The following is an 18110-nucleotide window of genomic DNA, read 5'->3' as shown; positions in this document are numbered from 1 at the left end:
TCTCTCTCTCTCTCTCTCTCTCTCTCTCTCTCTCTCTCTCTCTCTCTCTCTCTTCTCCACCATTATTAGCGACGAGTGACTAACTGCCGTTTGTAACGCGAGCACGACGCGCGTGCGGAGACACGCAGGTAGACGCGTGCGGTGGTTGCGTTTCCGCTCTGCAGACCGCCAGCGACCTTAATAACAGCATGCGTTTCACACTGCGCCGCGCCGGGTAAACTTTACAAAATATCACGCCGAGGGGGTCGAGAGCGGCGCCATTCTCTCCGGGTCGGCAAATGAATCAGAAAATATCGACGGGAGCTTCCCACACGTGTCGGGTCACGTGTTAGATAATTAGATATTCCTTAGGTCGTGCGCGCTAAGTCGCGCATGGTGTTCCGTCCGAGTCCTCCACCCCCGCGTCCCGAAAGCGTCGCGCTTCTTTACATCTATCATCGGCAGATCTAATGGTCGGATAGCGTGAGTCGGTCAGCCAAGGTTTAAGGATCGTTTGACTCATCGGTTCTCTCATCTCCGATCGGAAGTCGCGCGCCGCCACGCCCCGCGCATTTCTCTCGAGGCGTGCGAGCGCAGCCGGAAATTGACTAATTACGCCGACCCGCGACTCGTTTCGGCGATCGAGGAGAAATCGCTGAAAACGCGGCTGGACGGCCCGATCAATATTTTACACGATCGCCATGAGCCGGTCGGAATTACGACGTCTGATTTAGCCTGGAATAACCGCGCGTGCCGTTACAACGGTGCGCGAACGGGCCGCGAAATGTATTATCGCGAATAACGCCGGCCCATCGTCCGATTCATGTCGGCCAGTGAAAGTACAACGTGCCGCGAAGTGTGCGCGTGTAAATCGTCGAACGGCGGGCTGGATACGTTTGACGGTGGCTCTCGCGTTAAACGCTACGATTCAGATTAAACAAGCCGGCTGGGTGGAGTGAATTTCGGCTGAGCGGTGTAAAATGGTATTTTGTAACGGGCGACGTTGCGGTACGGTCCGACTTGGGGATTAATGCAACCCGGGCTTCGCATTTCGTTGGCTCGCGGGTCCGACTCCCGTTCGCGTTTATACGCGCGTAAATGGAGGCGTTAAACCGACTGCCTGACAACTCTGATAATTGCCCGACGCGTAAAACCCGTTACGAGCCTTGTTTGTCAGTTTCGCCAACGTATATTACCGCGTTGTTGCCGTGTATACATCTATCCTGCTCTCTCGCACGCTCTCTCTCTCTTTCTTTCTCTATCTCTTTCTTCCCTTTTCGCCCTTTCGCACTTCTCGTGTTACAATCACGACTGGACATGCTCGACGCCGGGAGACGAGATCGAAGCTTCGATCATAACTCCTGATTGAATTTCTCGACTAGTATCAACGAGAAGCCCGGACGTTTACCACGAGCACAAGCTTTCATTAGCGATAAATTCACGGAAGCAAAATACATATTGTCACGACAAATTATCGCGATAATTATTGCGAGCATTTATTAATTTCCAGAACACGCGCCACGAAATGCCTCGTAATAGCGAACGTTCGAGTTTCACGAATTTCACAAATCGTTTTAATCGTGAACGAACGGACAATGTTTCCCGTAATAACGTTCGCGATGGGTGTGTGTGCACGCGCGCACACATATGCCTGCTATCGCGGGAATTCATTTTCCAGACACACGCCGTTCCATTGAATGAAGACGGCGGCGTTAATTTATCGGCGCGACATTTGCAGTTCGATTATTCTGCGCGTTGTAACGGCCAATTACAGCATACTGTCTCTCTCTCTCTCTCTCTCTCTCTCTCTCTCTCTCTCTCTCTCTTTGCTCGTCGCGTTGTACGCGCATACGTACCATACTGTGAACCTAGTAACCGCCAATCGCAAACACGACACGCGTAATACAGGGAATAAATAATTACCGATGTATTACGGGGCCCGTGATGCAATGCAAATTATGCGCTTTCGTGTCGCATTAGACGCTGCCGGCCGGACTCTGCACTTACGAGAAATTAATGTAAACACACACAAGCACGACACGGTCGCGCGTGTCTCTCATACGCGGGCCTTTATTACCCCGCTGTCGGCCGCACGCGGCACTCGTCGACTCCTACGCAAACACAGCATTGTTTGGACACGATTACGGGAAGAAATCGAAACCGTCCTGCGGAATAACAAACGACCGCGAGATTACGCGTCCACTATTACGTCCGCACGTGTCGTAATCTATCGGGATGATCGACCGCCGAAATAAGCCGGACGCATGTTGCCGCGAATCGAAATGCAAAGCGCGTTATGTGCGTGCAATGTGTGGCAACAATTTTGTCTCATACAATTACTGAAATTAAATTACTTGCGGGTGGCTCTTGTTGAATTTTCTTCCTTACTGTAGTTGAATTTTAATAATCCACCGCCAAAAAAGTGGTGAGGGGTCATTAATAACAACGACAATTATTCGCACGGAGAAAATTGTAGTGAAAATTACTGTACAATTTTTTAACTGAGAAATAGATCGATTTAAAGTATTTCATTGTCCTTTCGCCCCTCATGTGCTATTTATATTTTAGGAAATGAAACTTTTAAGTACTGTTAAAAAATTTTAGAAATAGTAAAATTAAAAAGGCTGTAATATTTTCCCCGTGTGATTAATAAATGATTCGTTTCCCTTGAATGTGGTAGAAAGTGATATTGAAAAATATCAAAGTAGACTTCTCGATGATACATCGCGATACACGATGTGAAATATTGAGCGAATATTAAATTGTTTCACTTATTTTTCATTTTCATTTCAGTTATCTACACGCTGGATACAGGTTTTCAGCCGTGCACGTTCCCGCAGAAAGGGTGAGGAAGCGTCGCGGCATTAAGGTAAGTGAAAGTGGGTAGGAGGGATGGTTTCCGGCTAACCGCCATCGGCTTTCGCCCCTTTCGACGAACTTCCACCCACCGACCAAGTGATTAAAAACAATTACCGTTTCTCGTCGCGCCGACCACCCTTCTACCTCGCGTAGTAATGAGCATCCCATTGCGCCGAGGGAAAGAGAGGGAGAGACGGGAAAGAAATTGACGAGCTCTCGAAAATCGCGACTCGCGCTTACAGCCCCGACGATACAGGAGAATCTCACGGTTAAGGAATTCCTTCTTTTTTTCCTCTTACTTCACAAATGGGAACGTTGCGCATAAACGTTGTCGAGCTTCGATTAAAATTTTCAAAGTGCAAGTCGAAACGGCCGCTCGTCATGTCTCGCGGTTGTTCAGCGATGCCGTGGCTCTATTTGCGCGCAACGTCTCCGCGAAAACATCTCCGGGAATAGATATACGCGCGGATTCTCTACCCAGCCAGAGGTTAACTTTCGCGAGCGAGACGGAAGCTGAATACTTGCGCAAACAAGGGTGGCTCTCTCATGTTAAATCACTGAGCAACTTCGGGATCCGAGATAGGTAGGTAGGTAGCTAGCTAGCTAGCTAGCTAGCTACCTAGCTCGCGCTCTCGTCCGTACATCGTGGAATCAGAAACTACCGGCGAAGCCCCAGGAACACAGAACTGAATGGATTCCCGCGGAGTTTGGAAATGCCGGGGCTAATTAACAATTACGACGGGGGAGGCCACGGCGGCTATTCATAATCATAATCGACGGGCCATGGAGACTCCGACGAGTCTATTGTTGGCGGAGCTTCCGCGGCGTCGCTCCCGACAAAAGACAACGTCGTGTCTGTGGTTGTCCGCAGCGGGTGATGCGCGCCTTGGCTGATATTGCGTTCTGTCTGGAATACAGCGATGAATTGCACACACAATTCTCTATACATATTCACGATATATATATATCCGTCCGCTTTTCCGAGGAAAAATAACAGAATACGGAGAACTCGAGTCCCGCGAGTTCTACATGCTAAAGACGAGACGGCCGTAGTGTTCGACGAACGAGACAAACCTCATCGCGTGTATCAGACAATGTTATTGCATCGCGAAGAGAAATAATGTTCAACAGCGAGAGAGCTCGCGGCCACCCTCGCGAAATATTTTCGCGGACATCTCTAATGGGTTTGACTCAATTTCGAGAGCGGTTGCATGCGAAATGACGCGGCGCGTTTATGCAGCACCGATCGGGGGTGAGTGATATGCGAATAGCGAGCGATCATTCCGGTATATTAATAGCCTCTCAGAGATACATGGAGCTCGCTGATGGATGCTCAGTGCTTACGGAGAAAAATTCGATGCTTTCCATTAAAGAACGCGTGAGAGCGTCACAGTGTCCCTCTCTCTCCCTCTCTCTCTCTCCCTCTCTCCCTTTTTGCCCGTTAAACGCACCGGAGCGTTACGTGTAACGTAAGAGCCGCTCGTTACACTGTATAAGGCTGAGAGAGAAAGAGAAGCGGAGTCCGTTGAATTGATGAAGCGCTCGCGTTTTTTCGTTAACGCAGCGCGCGTCAATTTTTATATTGCGCGCACACACCGATAATGCACGATGCACGGCTGAGTGAGGTGCAAACGCTGCGGCAGAGGCTTCGCAAAACTAGACCGCGAACGACAGAGTTAATCTATTTCCCAGCGGCGCGCTCATTCGACCGCCTAATAAGAAAACGACGCGATCATCGGGAAGTTCGGGAAGAACTCGTGGAATTATCGGCGCACCGTGCCGCCGTGTACTGGCTTCTTTTCAATCTTCATCGAATCGACTCCGCGTTTAATCAATCGCACTTGGCGCAATTAAATTCCCTTAACGAGGCCGGCAGCTCTGGAAATTAAAGGAGCCGAGAGCTCGCCGGCCGCATAGATTAAAATCGGTTCGTTTTCTCTCTCTCTTTCCTTTCTCTGTGCGAACGGTGGTCTGTGTGTACTCTCCCACTCCCGTTGCCTCCCCTCACGTTCGCTCTCACTGTCTACTTTTCTCATTCTCTTCCCCGTTTCTTCATCTATCCACCCCCGCGTACCCCTTACAGCCACCTCATCGGTCCGCACCGAATTTCCGACCACCGCCGCCGCCGCCACCACCGCTGACACCCTGGTCGCGCGCAATATCGTAAGTAATTAAACAATTTGCCTACAGATGGAGTTTTTAGCCGAAGCATTTGGCGCTTACTCTAACCCGCCTCCGACCCGGCACTCGGTTCTCTCATCACTATGCATAACCACATTGCTCCTATATTAAAGCGCCCGCGCGCCGCTAAAATGCTCGCGTGATTAAAAATGCTGTCGCGGAAATTCCGACATCAACAGAATGTCAGACACGACCACCCTCGGGGCTGCGCGTGTGTGTTCGGGGCGCCCTTTTACAACGTTCTCGCACGTCGACAACCTGTCGACCACGCGTTCGCACGCAGTAGGAAAGCTCTTCACGCTCCGGTAATTAATCGCGGAAAGCGGGAAGCAAGAGGAAAAAGAGAGAGAGAGGAAATATGAAGTGGGTGAGTTGCAAATACACTTCGGCGCGAGAATCTTTGTTCGTTAACTCAGACAGTTCTCGTCATAGACACAATCGGACCGCGCATACAGAAAAATATTATTCTACTGCTAAGAAAAGCCATTAGTCAATTTATTTTTCCCCCTTTGAAGTAATGGTTATCGCAAACAAAGAATATTTTCCCAGTAATGGTCTCAAGATATCAAAGATTTGAGAAAAACTCAATATCGTGTATTCCAAAGAAAAATTTATATTCTTTACAAGAATATTATAAAACTTGATGCAGGAAAGAGTTGAATCGACTCCATGTAGTAAACAGAGCGAATTTTTGTTTTAATCTTATATTCTTGATATATATTCTTGATTGCTAAATGCTAAACTTATCAGGATTTAGAACTTTATACTTTCCCTTCTTCTTAATTATTTATACTTTGAGTAAGTTTGATAGAGGCTTATGACGAACTTGTAATAAATTTGCGGATATATAAACTTAGGAAATACTTTAAAAAATTCACTAAAACGTCTTCTTGAATGCAGTCTGTAGTTTTCTGTCGGTGTTCGTCTGAATGATTGATCATCGCATTCAGTGAAAAGCAATATATATATATTCATACATATGCGCGGCATGATCACTCGCTTCCTCGTTTCAAGAGGAATAACAGATAATTGCGACGACTATACGGCGTTGCCTACGGACTCCAAATGACAGCCTGGATTGTCTGGAACAGCGCGGACGGATCGTTGTCGTCGCGGCGGGGTTAATTTTACTGCCGGCTTTTACACTCGGTTTCCGCAAATCGGCGTTTATTCGAAGTGCGCAGCGAGACAGGCGAGGGAAAGTAAACGCGTATACGACGAAATCCATTTTACGCACCTGGCGGTTTTCCAGTAGTTAAAAAACTTCCCGGATGTCGCGTCGCGTCGAAGAAGAACGCGCGCCCCTGGAAGGGAGCGAGAATCCTGTCCCGTCACTCGCGGACGTTATAAAGGACACGTGGAACGGTGAGAGGTAAGGGGTGGACTTTTTTTCTCGACTAACCTGTCGTACGGCAGTTAGGCGTTCAACCACGGACTGTGCTGAGTCTCGCTTGCGAGGCAAGAGCGTGTTGTATGGGGCTCTCGCCTTTTCCAGCGCTATCTGGATCTTTATAGGGTAGCTTAAACTACCGGGGGTAAATAGTAAGGGCGGCTCGGGGCTAGTCGTAATGGCAATGTCCGGACCGTCGTGTCACTCACCGGCCTTTCCTCTTTCTCTTTCTCTTGCTACCTTTCGTACCTTCCACCGTACGGAAAGGGTGGTGCGATTCGCATGTAAATCGCGAGTACATTCCTGAATTGTCATGCGAGCTGAAAGACGATAAGGGGCAACAACCGTACTGGGGAGCGTCTTCTCGATGTTGTCTACGACTGTTAATTTTTCGCGCCCGACGGTGTCTCACTCCCGGAATGTTGCTTTCGACAACTGCGATCAACGACTCATGGTGATAACCGCGCTGATAATTTGAGGCCGCGATGATATCGTTGCTTGATACGTCACGGGCTGCGTGCACAAAATAATTCATCGCGCTTATGGGATAATTACATTTTTCTTTTCTTGCGCGAGCAAAGCAAGAAAAACACGTGATGGATGAAAAGAGCTTCGGAAAAAAACGCGAAAGTCGTTCTTGCCGTCGACACGATTAACTCTTGTTCGCGACATGGGATTTATCCGCGTCGTGTTATCAACGCATTAGTATAATCGCGTCTCGGCGGCGTACTCTATCACTAAAAATTTTAGCACAGTCATGCGTGCTCCGCGTTACTCCGTCAAACGCGACGCGACGCGCCGTTGGAAGGCTCAAAAAAATAATTTACAACCCCTAGAGCGATATGACGCCGCGCGCGCTTGTATCGGTTACAGGGTCCGGTGAAAAAGCGCACAGCCGACATGACGGAGAACCGCGGAGAATGTTTCTGTTGTCGGTCACGATAAAAAGAGGGGAACAAGAGAATACAACGACGGCGTTTCTTACAACCCTTCGGCACGAAGGTATCGCGACTACCAAACTGCAACCATGATCAAGCGCCGCGTGTGTGTTGTCCCCTCTCTCAATCTTCCCGCATCCGCGCAGTACATCCGCTCTGTCAGTAATAATCAAGAGATAAAAAACTGTATGAATAGACATGGGAAAAGGCTCTTATTTTGCGAGAGTCCGAATAATCAAGCTGTATAAGTTCTCAAAGGAGAACCTTGTGTAAGTTAATATTTCTTTGGTGAATTAATTCGATTCAATATGTTCTCATATACGGGAGAAAAAGACAGGGAGACATCTCCCTAATCCATATAATTGCAAATTTTCTTTAATCATGACGAAATAAGACATGATTGAAACACGCCAACTGCGCGCACCGATATTCAATAAAGTATACTGCGAAAAAGAGAAAGAGATACAGATCAAAAGAGAACCGTTTTCAATGGAACGTCGCGCGACCCATCGTGAAACATTATATATCCATAAAAAAATTCGTCGACCACGCATAAAGCTGAAGACTCTATTCGAGGGAAGATCACTTCTGAAAAATTGAAGCAATACTGACAGGTGAACAAGAAAGTATGAAAACGAAATTTTTAAGACAAAAGACTATAGGAAATTATCGTACAACTCGCGTTCACATCACATCACACATACTCCAGAGAAATAAGCATCGAAAGTTTGAAGTCGACAGGAAATTCCAGGTGCAGAAAAAAATCTCGATTAAACGTGATTAAACTTTACTATCAAAATAAGTAATTACAGTGGAAACTGCCTTATCGTGGAGTCCCGCGTCCTCCAATAATAGACCCCGAAAGTTCGCTACATGACAGATAAGTGAAAATCCATGTGCGCAAGAAGACAATTTCAAACGTACAACACTGTTCTGCTACCAAAATAAGTCATTGCAGTGAAAATTGCATTCCTGTCCGATCACGTATTCTCGAGTAAACCCCGAAAATTTGTCAAGTAACAGACAAGTGAGAGAGAATTCAGATGAAAACTTTCAAACGTACAACACTATTCTCACACTTCACTATCATCTATAAGAAATATTAAAATAATATTCTTAATGAGAAGAAGAAACACACAAGTTTCATAAATATTCTAATAAAACACGAGGATATTTACTCTCCTTCTTCTAATTTCTACTCTAAATTCTCGACAAAAGTGTCTGTAAATGTGCTTATAAACCAATCAGAAGGCTCGTAAGTCACATTTAGAAGCACTTTTATTGATAAAATAAGGGTTTGTACTTCCTCCGGCCATTCACGCGGGGCACGTTTTCGAACGATCGCCGACCGGCCGGCCAACCAACCGGAGATCTAAAAGGGAAAATTGATCACACGGAATATGTTATAGGATCTCTCCTGTTATACATGACGTTTGCGGAGCTCCGCGGGCGCGCGTACGATATTCTCTATGAATATCACAGCGAGGCGAGGCGAGGCAACGCAACGCAACGCAACCAACGCCGACGGCTACGAGGCGCTCTCGCGCACATTCGATCTTTTCAGCGGAGGACACACGCGGTCCGCAAACATGGTGCTTTAATTTTCTCGTGCAAATACAAGCTATAGCCCCGACAACGCTCTCGCCCGTACACTCGCGTACACCGGTATTTCCGACTTTGTCCGCCGGCACGTGCATCGTTAATATCCTCTTTCCGCGTCGATATCTCGTTCTCTCGCGGAAAGGTATAATTAAAACCGCGCCGGACGATTTTTCCTCCCGCAGGCGAGAGCGACCGCGCGTTTATGCTGCGCAACGAACCGTCGCGTCGTCCAATTTGCTATAATAATTACGCGCTTTACGGCTTCCTCTCAGTGAAAGAGACCTTAGGATCTTTTAATGTTGGAAAAAATGATCAATCGACGTCTGAAAGCTACTCGTCTACGAATTTGTCTACGTCTTACGCCTTTGTCATTTTTTGAAGTGACAAAATTGCTATACCGTGAAATTCAAGTCCAGCTTACAACTGTAAGTTTTATCGCAAATACCATGTAGTATCGGCATAACCAACACGCGGAATACGAAGTGACAAACTACGTACTCGCGTCTGTGAATCGCGGTATTGGCATGTTATGATCGTGCCCGATACGATATCAATTTTCATCGAGTGTTCTTCGATCGCGAGGACATGAAGAGAATTTATCACAACGCCGCGCGTGCGACATCGGGGCCGTGCCTGACTTGCGAAAACACGAGCGCGCGATTCTCCTTTTTCCCAGGAATGCAAATCATTCCGCGACACGGGACGCACTCGTGGTGTCGCGTCGGAATAAATTGAGAAGGATGAACGGGAGACGGAGATGACACGCAGAAACGAGCGTCGAGGAAGCGACAAAAGTATACATGCGACACGCACCCTTCATACATCACGCGTAATTGGCTGGTATTCAGATATCGGGGAATCGAGTTTCGCCTTCATCCAACTGCGCGTTGTGTCAATCTTCCCGCGAGAGAGTCAAGAGAGGAAAATGTGGCACCCTTATTACTCTCCAAATCCCTTGGAGTGAAATCTCACTTGAAACGAGCGAAAACCACTCGGAGCGACAGTGAAAATATTGCCATCGCAATATTGGAATGGCAAGAGTTAAATTACTCAGTGTGTGCATCGCGAGTGAAATTTCACTTGGAGAAACATAAAGATTACTCAGCACGACTCGACTCATTCGCTCTGAACAATCGACGTTTCTCATCTTCCAGCCGCGAATTTTTGCGGTGGAGATTCGCGTGACGGGTGCTAAGGAAAATTGTAACGCAGTCGCCGGATGACTATCGCCCCCCTTCGCGGGGTACGTTCGCACCACTGTTTACTGAGTACACTCCGGACTACCCCAAATAGAGGAGACACCGTCTCCAATCGCGCAAATGGCAGGCACCGTCGGATCACCCTCGTTTAACACCTCGCTCGTGCTCGACAACCATAAAAGCCGACGGTCAACCCTTTTCGCGCGCCACCCCCATGATCAACGACCTTAGTGCAGAAGAATCCTTGGAGTGATCGGCCGAACCGGACAAAAGTAGACGAGAATGCAGCGCAACGACACGTCGGACGAGTGTGACGCGCGTGCTTAACGCGGCTGTCACCAGCGGATCAGCGACGGAAAGCCGCTGGACTGACCACTGGTCAGTTCCCATAGAACAGGAATATCCCGATGCTCGGGCGATCGACAATACAACGGTCAGCCGAGCCGTTGTTTGGCAATCACGAGAGACCGACCGGCAACAATCGGGCCGCGATAAGCTACTCTCAGAACAATCCTAAGTACCGTGAGACGAGGCCGGCCGACATGTCTTAGCGAGACAACCACGACCGGCCACGACTAATTGACGCTCGTCAATTTGCGAGAGGGCCGCCGGCCGTCGAAGGGGTTCATTTCGGCGCGAATGATACGCAGAATGTGCGGGGCCATGCACGACGCTAACAGCCGCGAGACGAATGGAATGGACGGCCGACGTCCGACACGTGGACGCTGTCCATCTTCATTTTCTGGAGACTGAGAGTCCAGTCGGCGAAAGGGAGGAGAGGATGAAAGGGGACGAATCGGTTGGTTCCCAGGTGAAACTCGAAACCGGATGTAGTCGAGTCAGGCCGAACGCTCACGAAGGAGTGAGTCATTAGATATTAATGGGATTGGATCTTTTAACGAGAGAAAAAGAGAGAGGCAAGGGAAGAGAGAATATAAATTGGATCTTGCGCCCCATCATTGTCGGTTTATTACAATATATCGACAGATCAGCACTCTCTACGCTGGATGTACGTTAAGATACAACAAAGGAGGCCGGTAAAAGACTTCGAAAAGAGATCAGAGAGATACTCGGTATACGTAATAAATAAGACACGCTGCTGAAAGGAACGAATAAGCACGGGTCTCGTCGGATCATTATAAACAGACGGGAGAGATTCCGGGCACGATTTTCCAGATTCCTTTCTTCCGCGGGTGACATGTGGGGTTCAAATTGACCGGTATATACCAGAACGCGCGCGCGTCACCCTCGAGGAGAAGAGTCCGCCGAGGGTAGCCAAGCGGTATCGGCTTACCCCAATTTCACCCCAATCATTCTGAAACCCAAAACCCCGCCGTACACCCTCTCTGCGCCTTTCTATCTCCCGTTTGCTATCTCTCTTCGCGCATCCGTCCTTATGCGTATGTTGATGATATTGATATCGAGAGAAAAGAGGAAACGCGGCGATGGCGCGGGGAAGAGGGATCAGAGGACACGAGCGTTGTCCACCGCGTGCGCAGGACTCGGAGAGCAACGGGGAATTTGACAAATCGCGACGCGTCAGAATTTTCGTGCGTCGATTTTTCACGTCGGCAGAAAGGCCAAGAACAAGAGGGACCCGCTTCGAGCATTTTTCAAGCAGTCGTTCGGAACGAAATCGACCCCGCGAAGGAGAGAGGAGAGGAGAGCAGACGTACTCGCCGCGTGTACGTCTGTCGGTGAGTCCAGAAGTCGAGAGAAATCGCTAGCGATTTCCTTAAACTGGCGCTTCCACGCCGATAATGCGATTGGTTGGTCGCGCAAAAAACCGATGACTCCCTTTTCGCCTGATTTCGACTCCGCCGTGAAAATCACGCCGGTACTTCTTCGTCTCGTTTACTGGCGAGAGGAAGAAACTTCGAGAGCTTTAGAATTAACGATCCAAGGTAGATCTCGCAATCTCTCGAATGCATGGATACGAAGAAGAAGAAGATAATCGTCCTGGAGACACTATGATCGTTCTCTCAGCAGGTTCTTATTTTAAAAAATAAAACAAAATGTTTTAAATTTGCTGAAATGCAGCTCCCGCGCGGTTAGAGTCCCGCCACGTATGCGAGTGAATGCGTAACGGCGGCTTGATAATTTTACGCCGAGTTTTACGCGATCTCTACGTTGATATACGCGATCTCTACATTTATAAAGAAGTGGAAGAAGTTATATCGCGCTAATAGGGAAACGCTTCGGGAGAGGTAACGAAGCGATAAATTCATTTCCCCCCGTCTCCAGCGTCGATTAAATCTATCCAAAGGGAATCGGATTCACGGCCGCTCGTGAGACGCGACCTTCGCACAGGAGCGCGCTTGCCGATACGAGGCGATAGGTATACATACAAGAATGATCGTTGCTCTTAAAGCTTTAATTACCAGTATGTGTCTCGATATTAATAACAATATCAGGGTGAGCTATGCGCGACGATGTACGATGCACGAGAAAAGAACGACGCCGCGAGCAACAACTCTCTTTCTCTCTTTCCGTCTCTCCCTCTTCTTTCTCCCCACCGGAATCGTAAAACAAAGTAGACACGCGAGGACCGGTCGGCGTTTCTTTCGATTCCGTTTATTGCGCCAGTTATTCTCTCTCCGCACATGCCCAGCCGTATACTGCTAATCGCGACTCCTCGCGCGGGCCGCCGGTTCCGCGGCGCGTACGAGCCGGCAGGAAATGCAAATTAGCGTCTCTCTCTCTCTTTCTTTCTCTTTCTCTCTGTCTGGTGCGCCCAGGTAATCACGCCTCGGCGATAAAAACGTGATAAACGAGCGGAGCGGTCCCGGGAGCCGCGATGCTTATCGCGCGTAACTCCCTTTTTCGAGTCACCGAACGCCACGGAAAGATCCCGCTCGCGTTTATGTCACGACATGTTCACCCTCTCGACGGCGTCGCACAGGCATGCCTGTGTCTCGACGAGGCTCTCGCGCACTTGGCACGCATGCACGCACGCACGCACGCACGCACGCATGTACACACACGCGCACGATAACAAGTAACTATCTCGAATGCGCATGTCGTCGAGTGCGACCAAGTGCATCCCCGTGGAGAGGAGTGCGTTAAAAAGACGTCATTTTCGGCCTACTCCGGCGGAAAAGCTTTTCCCTTCGCGACGATGGTATCTTTTGCCCGGAGGTTCCCTCTTCTCCTCTCTCTCTCTCTCCTCTCTCTCTCTCTCTCTCTCTCTCTCTCTCTCTCTCTCTCTCTCTTTCTCTCTCGCCCGGTTACCTGGCTGTGTCGCGATCCTGAATAGACGGCCGCTTGTTCTCCTCTCATTAACGCCGAGATGGATCCATTCATCGGCGATACCCCTTTCCCATGGCGCGTTAGCGCCGCGACCCGCGGGAAAATGAAAAATGAACGGGGATTAACGCGTGGTCGACTACCGATGCCGGTTGCACCGGAGTTACGCGCCGCACCGGCGTGCCCTGCGGTCGTTTATCCATCGTGTATATATGCAGGTATACATTTTTCTCCCTTTTTTATCTCCCTTTTTTGCTCGAGAGCCGACGTCAAAGTGCACGATGTATCTCCGGGATTGAACGAGCGGGAGCCCCGAAAGAGAAGAAAAATGATGTACTGAAGCGCAGGTCAGAGTGTAACGCGCTTAATTGGATAACGATTTCAAATAATCAACTCTGAGATTGGTAATGATACACGAGTTTTAAGAAGACCATAGAAGAGAAAACGAGGCCAGAAACAAGGGAAGGGAAAGCTGAGGTCACAATATCGACTTCTGAGTCACATTGTCGAAATCAGTCTAAAGAACGAAATTCCATATAAAAAAGCCGGACGAAAGATCCAATGTACGTTGAAAGTAAGATATTACATCGAGTCGCAAACGTAGGATCGCCACGAGAACTCGCGTTCGCCGCACGTGATCACTCACGAAGGGTGGGCGAGTGTAGAACGCATACGGTGGAATACCACAAGCAGAGTCTGTCGGGGGTTAACGCGATACGATCTCCGGAAATAGCTCCGGGGATGATGATAAGGGTGCTCTCTCGCGTTCTCTCTCTCTCTTTCTCTTTTGTCGGGAAGACAGGCAGACGTTCTCCCACGTGATTTTAATAGATTAAACAGAGGAAGGTATGACGCGCGCACACGCAGGTAGGCGCGCTCGCTCGCCTCGGAATCGGCATTGCTCGTTAATGAGAGAGCGGTGGTTGCCGGTCACACCATCACGTCACGCCATCGGGGCAGTCGACAGGACCCCATCGTGAGAGCATCTCTGTTCCGAAACACCATAGCCTATTCACGACGCGCTGGCCTCCATGAGGTGCGGGAGGGGAACCCTCATATAGGCGCGGGGGGGCAACAGACACGTGACTGCTTTATAGCGCGCGGTGACGACGAGGGGGCCGCTGAGCGCCGGTCGAAGGGACGGTCATCTTTTGACCCTGCGCGTCCGTGCTGACCGGTCTCGCGCCGCGGACCAAAGTTTTGCTCGCCCTACCGGAGTAGAACGGTTATTGTGATGCGCGGAACATATTTATACCGAAAGTGTGTATTGTTTCACTGGCCGCGACAACGTGTACAAAGGACCTGGGGCCCGCTCTCTCTCTCTCTCTCTCTCTGCCGTGTGTGTCCCCGTGCGCTCCCTCTCCCTTTTTATGTATTTTTCACTTTCGAGATCGCTGAAACGCGCTGGAGGACACGAGGGTGGCGGGGGGTGGTCTCTGTCTGCAGGGAGAGAACGAGCGTAGCCAGAAGCATTACAAAACGCAATTTCCGGGAGCGACTGCTGGAGCGATTTTTCGTGCGAGCGAGAGGCCGGGAGGGTGACTGAACGCGCGGGGGGTAGTTCAATGCGTTTTCAGCTCGACATCAATCGGCCGCGCACAAAGGGGAAGGATCCCGTTAGTATCAGCGGCGCAAAACGGCTTCCGCGTAATTAATGCGGCGAAACGGACGCGGAGAGATCACGGGGGTGACGCGCGACCAACGCGGTCACCTGTTAATAAATATACGCGGCGCGTAGCTACTTGCGACTTGAATCGTGAAATGCGCGAGTGAGAGCGCGAACACTCTTTGAAAGTGAACGAGTGAAATGTGTAAATTAGCAAGGTCGCGTTTCCGTTTAATCGTGCTAAGCCCATTACAAAATCGATAGTTCTCCCGCACGCAAATGCATCGATTAACACGCGAACGTTTTATTCCGAATAAAATGCAAAAGCCGTTGAATTGATGCATGCCCGTCCCGATGTTGCGGGCTTTCTCAACGCCTCAGCTGTCATATCGTGTTTTCAGACGCTCATTCTTGCGAAATGCAAGTACCTCTCACCGTGTACACGCGTGGTAATCCGCTGGGTGCAATCGAGACATCCTACGTGCACTGTTATCATGTACGGTACACTCTTCTTCGGTTTCGCGTAACATCCTTTCAGCGTTAAGACGCAATTATACCCGATTTTACCCGCGACCAATTTTCCTGATCGCCTGCCGCTACATTGACGCAACACGTCGGTAGATCGGATAGATTGCGTTGATCGATGAATAGTTTTGACACGCAATCGGGATTTATCAGAATTCACCGAGAAGTTACAAGGACTTTTTCTAATCATATGCATTGAGTTGACTGATTATTCTGAGAGGCGAAAACGATGGCAGTAATTTGCCCTTCAGCTTTACGTTAACGTCCAAAAACGAATATGTACGATATTATAAAATACTAATAAACTATACATTCTGAGTATTGTAAATGATTAAGGCTATTCTACCGGATGCATGTCGCAAACATTACGTCGGCTTAGGGAGTACTTTTCTTCGACTGGCTCAACTCCCGCTTTCACAAAAACATGAAACAATCCAGCCGCGACTACGACCAGATTTATCATTTTCCGCAATTGTCACGTCAACTTTACGAGAGAGACACCGTCGCATGTACGCGGAGGCGAATCAGGCACCGAGACGGCACGTATTGCAGAGGCCACGAGGAAACAATAAGTTGCACGTGTCCGTCTGAGCCGACAGCGCGCGGCGTGACTACCCGTAGAAAAGTGACCGGCGAAAAACGTGACGGCGTGTGCGCCGTAGTGTACAGGGTGTACACATCTCGAGTTTCCCCTTATCCATTTGCGAAGCGCAAAGCAGCCTGTGCGATCCAACAGGGAATCGAATCAAACGATCCTCGAATTACCACAATTAATTCTACCACTCTTGACGCAAATAGATCGATGCGACGCGCAGAGAGGGATTTATGATTCGAGGGCCGGTTTCAAAACGTATAAAGTCGAGAAGCCGTGAGAAGGAGAAATTATATCTGCGACAAAACACGTCTGTTAAGACAAAAGTACCAATGTCCGCGGACACGTGTAAAAAGTTTATTTCTACAAATAAACTTTATATTGCACGCAAATAAATTTTTAAATATTTTTTCTCAGTATATATATTCAATATATATATATATATATATATATATTTTTTTTTGTGTTAAAAGTTTGAATACTAATATTCATGTTTTAAAGATCATAAGAATATACAGGATTAGATACAAAGTTTATTCACAGAAATAAACTTTATATCCTACAACTGACTTTTCAAAGGTTTTTCTCAGTGTATACATGTATCTTATCTAAAAAATTTAAATATTCGTATTTAAAGATCAAAACCATAAGAATGTCCAGAATTAAACATATGTTCAGGAATTGGTACTTTTATCTTACGTGAATATTTACTTCAGGCTCAATAATCCATGAATTCGTAAGTGAATCCCGGTGCAACGCCAGGCGCCCGGAACACGACGCACCGACTGCTCGCGGGATCTATCTTGCGGAATTATATCGTATCGCGGCCGCGGTCGGCGGTAAGTATACGGTAAGACGACGGACAACGGAGCCCGCGCGTTGCGAAACGCGCGTCACGAGGGACGGGAGGAGAACGGGTTGCATGGGTTTCCGCGGTGAATTATGGCCATCGCGAGTGTGCGTGCGCGTGTAGGTGCGGGTGTGGGTGCTCCCGTCGCCGGCGATACGTCCTCGCGACGGGGCAAGAATAATAAAATAAAAGCGGGGCGAGGGGTGATGGAGGAGCTCGCGTATATCCGGCCTGCGATAATAATGGCCCGCCGTGAGCACATCGATCCTCTTTGGATCGATCGCCGGCGCCATTCGTCGATTGCCTGTAAATCTCTCCGTCTCTGTGTCGTTATAGAGACGCTGTTCAGTTCGCCCTTTCTTCTCTCGTCTGTTTTAACGCGGCTAACGAGGCGGGTCACTGAAGTATTAGACGACTAAGCGACTTCTGCGGCTCCTCCATTGAGATCGGAAATTCATTCTTTTAGCTCTCTAATAAAATTCGGCAATTAAGTAGACTGAGAAAAGAAATATCTGTAAAATACAAGATATTTTTGGTAGGTGCTGTTAGTAACATATTTACTTAAATCTAAATACTACTTTATCTAAATTTTTCTTATTTAAATGGGATAAACGCTTTCTCTTGTAGCCTACGTTTTAAGATAATGTATATTTTTTTATTTGGAAAATATTTCATTAGTATAGATATGTTGTTAGTACCCACCAAAAATAAATACTTCTTATTTTTTAGACGTTTCTTCTCTCAGTGTATCTATTTTTTGGGTAACGCTTCCGTGTGAAAAGGAAGAATTCATGGAACTAATGGAAGTTATTAAATTAATGCACGCTGTAATCGAACGCCGTGCACATTTTCAAGTTTGATTAGGAAACGTTGTTCCGGATATTCGGCACGCGTGGCACTCGGCAGGTGAGCGAACACGTACACGAAAAGAACACGGCGCAGTCTCACCCCGGAAACGCTAGCTCATCGAGTTCTCACTCCCCTGAGACGCTGCGAGGAAGTATTTATTCGATTGGCATCTAAACGCCCTCGTGGGCCTAAAAGCGTGTTTCCTTCGCAGTAGGCGGTTTTGTATGCCGAAACAACGACCCCTTGGCGCTCTCTCTCTCTCTCTCTCTCTCTCTCTCTCTCTCTCTCTCTCTC

The 18110-nt window shown here is 48.4% G+C and overlaps 1 protein-coding gene across 2 annotated transcripts in view; it reads right to left on the bottom strand.

Moving 5' to 3' along the window:
- Window positions 1–18110, bottom strand: part of LOC116845257 — a 211350-nt gene that overhangs the window by 41729 nt on the left and 151511 nt on the right. The gene's annotated exons all lie outside the window — the stretch shown is intronic.

Source organism: Odontomachus brunneus, unplaced genomic scaffold (genome assembly GCF_010583005.1).
Source record: "Odontomachus brunneus isolate Ranch 3 - 2012 unplaced genomic scaffold, Obru_v1 Obru_scaffold_050, whole genome shotgun sequence".
Lineage (NCBI taxonomy): Eukaryota > Metazoa > Arthropoda > Insecta > Hymenoptera > Formicidae > Odontomachus > Odontomachus brunneus.
The sequence above is the reverse complement of the archived record's forward strand: the minus strand, read 5'-3'. Positions and strand labels throughout refer to the sequence as shown.